Genomic DNA, 6,106 nt, shown 5'->3' with positions numbered 1-6,106 from the left:
TTTCTGAAGTTTCTTGAATTTTCGGGTGGATAACTACTCGTGGAAATGTGTTTGTTTTTACCAAACTCCACTTTTAAAACGGAAATGCAATAACTTACTTTGCATTATACTTTGTACCATTTATATTAAAGATCTGCTTGTCAACAGTAAAATCAGAGAGTGAGTTATTATATTACGTAGTAGTATTAAATGTGCATGAAATACTTCAAAGGAAATCCTACAATAAAAACAACACAAATGTAATAATATATTATACACTTATTAAACAATATTATTGGTAATATATTATAGTTCAAATATATTATATATATATATATATATATATATTATATAAAATATATTATATAGATCTATATTATATATATATACACAGCTCTGGAAAAAATTAAGAGACCACTGCAAAATTATCAGTTTCTCTGGTTTTACTATTTATAGGTATGTGTTTGGGTAAAATGAACATTTTTGTTTTATTCTATAAACTACTGACAACATTTCTCCCAAATTCCAAATAAAAATATTGTCATTTAGAGCATTTATTTGCAGAAAATGACAACTGGTCAAAATAACAAAAAAAGATGCAGTGTTGTCAGACCTCGAATAATGCAAAGAAAATAAGTTCAGATTCATTTTTAAACAACACAGTACTAATGTTTTAACTTAGGAAGAGTTCAGAAATCAATATTTGGTGGAATAACCCTGATTTTCAAGTACAGCTTTCATGCGTCTTGGCATGCTCTTCACCAGTCTTTCACATTGATGTTGGGTGACTTTATGCCACTCCTGGCGCAAAAATTCAAGCAGCTCGGCTTTGTTTGATGGCTTGTGACCATCCATCTTCCTCTTGATCACATTCCAGAGGTTTTCAATGGGGTTCAGGTCTGGAGATTGGGCTGGCCATGACAGGGTCTTGATCTGGTGGTCCTCCATCCACACCTTGATTGACCTGGCTGTGTGGCATGGAGTATTGTCCTGCTGGAAAAACCAATCCTCAGAGTTGGGGAACATTGTCAGAGCAGAAGGAAGCAAGTTTTCTTCCAGGACAACCTTGGCTTGATTAATGCCAAAGCTGCCCGATTCCAGCCTTGCTGAAGCACCCCCAGATCATCACCGATCCTCCACCACATTTCACAGTGGGTGCGAGACACTGTGGCTTGTAGGCCTCTCCAGGTCTCTGTCTAACCATTAGACAACCAGGTGTTGGGCAAAGCTGAAAATTGGACTCATCTGGGGGTGCTTCAGCAAGGCTGGAATCGGGCAGATTTGTCTTTGTGAAGGGCGCATGAATCAAGCTAAGTACAAGGTTGTCCTGGAAGAAAACTTGCTTCCTTCTGCTCTGACAATTTTTTCCAACTCTGAGGACTGGTTTTTCCAGCAGGACAATACTCCATGCCACACAGCCAGGTCAATCAAGGTGTGGATGGAGGACCAGCAGATCAAGACCCTGTCATGGCCAGCCCAATCTCCAGACCTGAACCCCATTGAAAACCTCTGGAATGTGATCAAGAGGAAGATGGAAGGTCACAAGCCATCAAACAAAGCCGAGCTGCTTGAATTTTTGCGCCAGGAGTGGCATAAAGTCACCCAACATCAATGTGAAAGACTGGTGGAGAGCATGCCAAGACGCATGAAAGCTGTGCTTGAAAATCAGGGTTATTCCACCAAATATTGATTTCTGAACTCTTCCTAAGTTAAAACATTAGTATTGTGTTGTTTAAAAATGAATCTGAACTTATTTTCTTTGCATTATTCGAGGTCTGACAACACTGCATCTTTTTTGTTATTTTGACCAGTTGTCATTTTCTGCAAATAAATGCTCTAAATGACAATATTTTTATTTGGAATTTGGGAGAAATGTTGTCAGTAGTTTATAGAATAAAACAAAAATGTTCATTTTACCCAAACACATACCTATAAATATTAAAACCAGAGAAATTATCAGAGAAACTGATAATTTTGCAGTGGTCTCAATTTTTTCCAGAGCTGTATATATATATATATATATATATATATATATATTATACACACACACACACACACACACACACACACACACACACACACACACACACACACACACATATATAATATATATATATATATATATATATATATATATATATATATATATATATATATATATATATATATATATATTTGAAATTAAAGGAGTTGGGAGGTTGATTTTAGGAAGGCCATGCGGTTAACAATTTGGATCTCTTATATAATTTCCCATAATAAAGTCACAGCAAAGTGTGATAAAGCACAGCACATGCACAGCAAAGCACAGGTAAGCATTGTAAAGACCAGCAAGGTATGGTCAAACTTATTAAAGTACATAAAAAACCATTGTCAGTGGCACTGGAACCATTTTTAAAGTGGGGATGCTGAAAGCCATTGAACAAAACTGTAACCCCTGTATATGATGGAAGCCATGCAAAGCCAAGGGTTGCTACCGCACCCCCAGCACCCCTAGTTCCAGCGTCCTTTCCCATTGTAAGTTACTGTGCAAATTTACAATGGTAAACTTTCATAAGGGACATTAAAGCTGGAAATCCATCTAGTTTGACAGTGTTCCTCTGGACATGCACCTACCACCCTCTTAGGACCGCTGAATGCATCTAGAACAAGTGTACAATTGAGCATGGCAATGCAGCTTTAAGAGAGATCTGATCACCAAAAAGCATTGGCAGTTGTAAAGGAAAACCTAACTACTATTTCAGACAAACAGAGGTAAATAAATAAGTGTAATAGTGATAATACCATTACTGTGTTCCTCTGTAATAATGAAACTCCCTTGTTCAAATAATGCCCTCGACCTTCAGTCTTTGGCTTTATTGACTCGGGAGATCCATTATAGTCCTGTAACATGCTACAGCAATGCAATTATCCCTTCAATATATAACAGTCTGTACATCACTGTTATGTAAATACCAGTGATTGAGGGCTGGTTTGCACATTTTCAGTGACAACTAGGCAAAGCAATGCACACAGCAAGATTAACAACGGCCTGTTCAGATAACAGAGGTGTCTAATCAGGTTTTACTGTATGTGCAAAATAATCTAATGGCAATCATCCTCTACACTCCTCCTTTTGATGGTTTTAGTGAGCACTTTTTCTTCCTGGATGTGCTGTTTGCCATGGCATCTTCTCTGATGTGCGAATAATCAGCCACTGTCTATTCAAGTAGTCCACAGTGTTTACTTTGCTTCCTGAAATGCTAACTTTAAACATAAGAACATAAGAACATAAGAAAGTTTACAAACGAGAGGAGGCCATTCGGCCCATCTTGCTCGTTTGGTTGTTAGTAGCTTATTGATCCCAAAATCTCATCAAGCAGCTTCTTGAAGGATCCCAGGGTGTCAGCTTCAACAACATTACTGGGGAGTTGATTCCAGACCCTCACAATTCTCTGTGTAAAAAAGTGTCTCCTATTTTCTGTTCTGAATGCCCCTTTTTCTAAACTCCATTTGTGACCCCTGGTCCTTGTTTCTTTTTTCAGGCTGAAAAAGTCCCTTGCGTCGACACTGTCAATACCTTTTAGAATTTTGAATGCTTGAATTAGGTCGCCACGTAGTCTTCTTTGTTCAAGACTGAACAGATTCAATTCTTTTAGCCTGTCTGCATATGACATGCCTTTTAAGCCCGGAATAATTCTGGTCGCTCTTCTTTGCACTCTTTCTAGAGCAGCAATATCCTTTTTATAGCGAGGTGACCAGAACTGCACACAATATTCAAGATGAGGTCTTACAAGTGCATTGTACAGTTTTAACATTACTTCCCTTGATTTAAATTCAACACTTTTCACAATGTATCCGAGCATCTTGTTAGCCTTTTTTATAGCTTCCCCACATTGCCTAGATGAAGACATTTCTGAGTCAACAAAAACTCCTAGGTCTTTTTCATAGATTCCTTCTCCAATTTCAATATCTCCCATATGATATTTATAATGTACATTTTTATTTCCTGCGTGCAGTACCTTACACTTTTCTCTATTAAATGTCATTTGCCATGTGTCTGCCCAGTTCTGAATCTTGTCTAGATCATTTTGAATGACCTTTGCTGCTGCAACAGTGTTTGCCACTCCTACTTTTGTGTCGTCTGCAAATTTAACAAGTTTGCTTACTATACCAGAATCTAAATCATTAATGTAGATTAGGAATAGCAGAGGACCTAATACTGATCCCTGTGGTACACCGCTGGTTACCACACTCCATTCTGAGGTTTTTCCTCTAATCAGTACTTTCTGTTTTCTACATGTTAACCACTCCCTAATCCATGTACATGTGTTTCCTTGAATCCCAACTGCGTTCAGTTTGAGAATTAATCTTTTGTGTGGGACTTTGTCAAAAGCTTTCTGGAAATCTAAATAAACCATGTCATATGCTTTGCAATTATCCATTATCGATGTTGCATCCTCAAAAAAATCAAGCAGTTAGTTAGGCACGATCTCCCTTTCCTAAAACCATGTTGACTGTCTCCCAGTACCCTGTTACCATATAGGTAATTTTCCATTTTGGATCTTATTATAGTTTCCATAAGTTTGCATATAATAGAAGTCAGGCTTACTGGTCTGTAGTTACCTGGTTCAGTTTTGTTTCCCTTTTTGTGGATCGGTATTACGTTTGCAATTTTCCAGTCTGTCGGTACCACCCCTGTGTCAAGAGACTGCTGCATGATCTTGGTTAGCGGTTTGTAAATTACTTCTTTCATTTCTTTGAGTACTACTGGGAGGATCTCATCCGGCCCAGGGGATTTGTTTATTTTAAGAGCTCCTAGTCCCTTTAACACTTCTGCCTCAGTTATGCTAAAGTTATTTAAAACTGGATAGGAACTGGATGACATGTGGGGCATGTTGTCAGTATCTTCCTTTGTAAAAACTTGTGAAAAGTAATCATTTAACATATTTGCTATTTTTTTTTCTTCATCTACGATTTTGCCATTTGTATCTCTTAAACATTTAATCTCCTCTTTGAATGTTCTTTTGCTGTTGTAATATTGGAAAAACATTTTGGAATTGGTTTTAGCTCCCTTAGCAATGTTCATTTCTATTTCTCTCTTGGCCTTTCTAACTTCCTTTTTGACTTGCGTTTGCAGTTCTGTGTACTCTTTCTGCGTACTTTCTTTTTGGTCCTTTTTTAATGCTCTGTAAAGTGCCTTTTTTCGCTGAATATTTTTTTTAATTGATCTATTAAACCATTTTGGCAATTTAGTTTTACATTTAGATTTGTCTACTTTAGGGATGTAATTGTTTTGCGCCTCTAGTACTACATTTTTGAAGAACAACCATCCTTCTTCTGTGGGTGTTTTCTCTATTTTACTCCAATCTACTTCTGTTAGTCTCTGTTTCATGCCTTCATAGTTTGCTTTTCTAAAATTGTAAACCTTAGCTTTATTCTTTACTTTTGAGGATTTAAAAAACACTTCAAATGAGACCATGTTGTGGTCTGAGTTTGCCAGTGGTTCTCTGACCTCTGTTTTAGTTATTCTATCTTCGTTATTTGAAAAGATTAAATCAAGGCATGCCTCCCCTCTAGTGGGTGCCTTCACAAATTGTGTTAGGAAGCAGTCATTTGTCATTTCCACCATTTCTATTTCATCCTTCGCGCTACCCACCGGGTTTTCCCATTTTATTTGGGGGAAGTTAAACATGCATGCCGATTTCATTTAACATATTTATATAGATATTTTTTATTTGTATTTTTCTGCGTGTGCTCATTTTTATGTTTCTGTAACACTCATGATTTCAAGACGTTGCCATGGTTACTTACAAAGGAGATTGCAGTCTTCTATAGTGCTTATTAGCACTACTGTAGCATCAGCTCAAATTAGCCACACAAACCTGCTGATTTTTACAAAAAAGAAAAAAGGTAAGGCTTATAATGTATGATTGAAGATCACAAAAGCATTTTGAAGTGTGTTAACAAAGTAGTGATGAATCATTTGAGCCCAATGTTCAGATCACCTCATATTTGACAAAGCATTATACAAATCATTTATCATTTGTAATTTATATTATTTTTAACAGATCAGAAGAAAACAAGATGCAGCCCAGAGAACGGGTGCACAAACATAATTTCACAGATGCAGAATTAAATATTTTGATTG

This window comes from Polyodon spathula, chromosome 13, assembly GCF_017654505.1.
Source record: "Polyodon spathula isolate WHYD16114869_AA chromosome 13, ASM1765450v1, whole genome shotgun sequence".
NCBI lineage: Eukaryota > Metazoa > Chordata > Actinopteri > Acipenseriformes > Polyodontidae > Polyodon > Polyodon spathula.
This window is presented reverse-complemented; position numbering follows the sequence as displayed.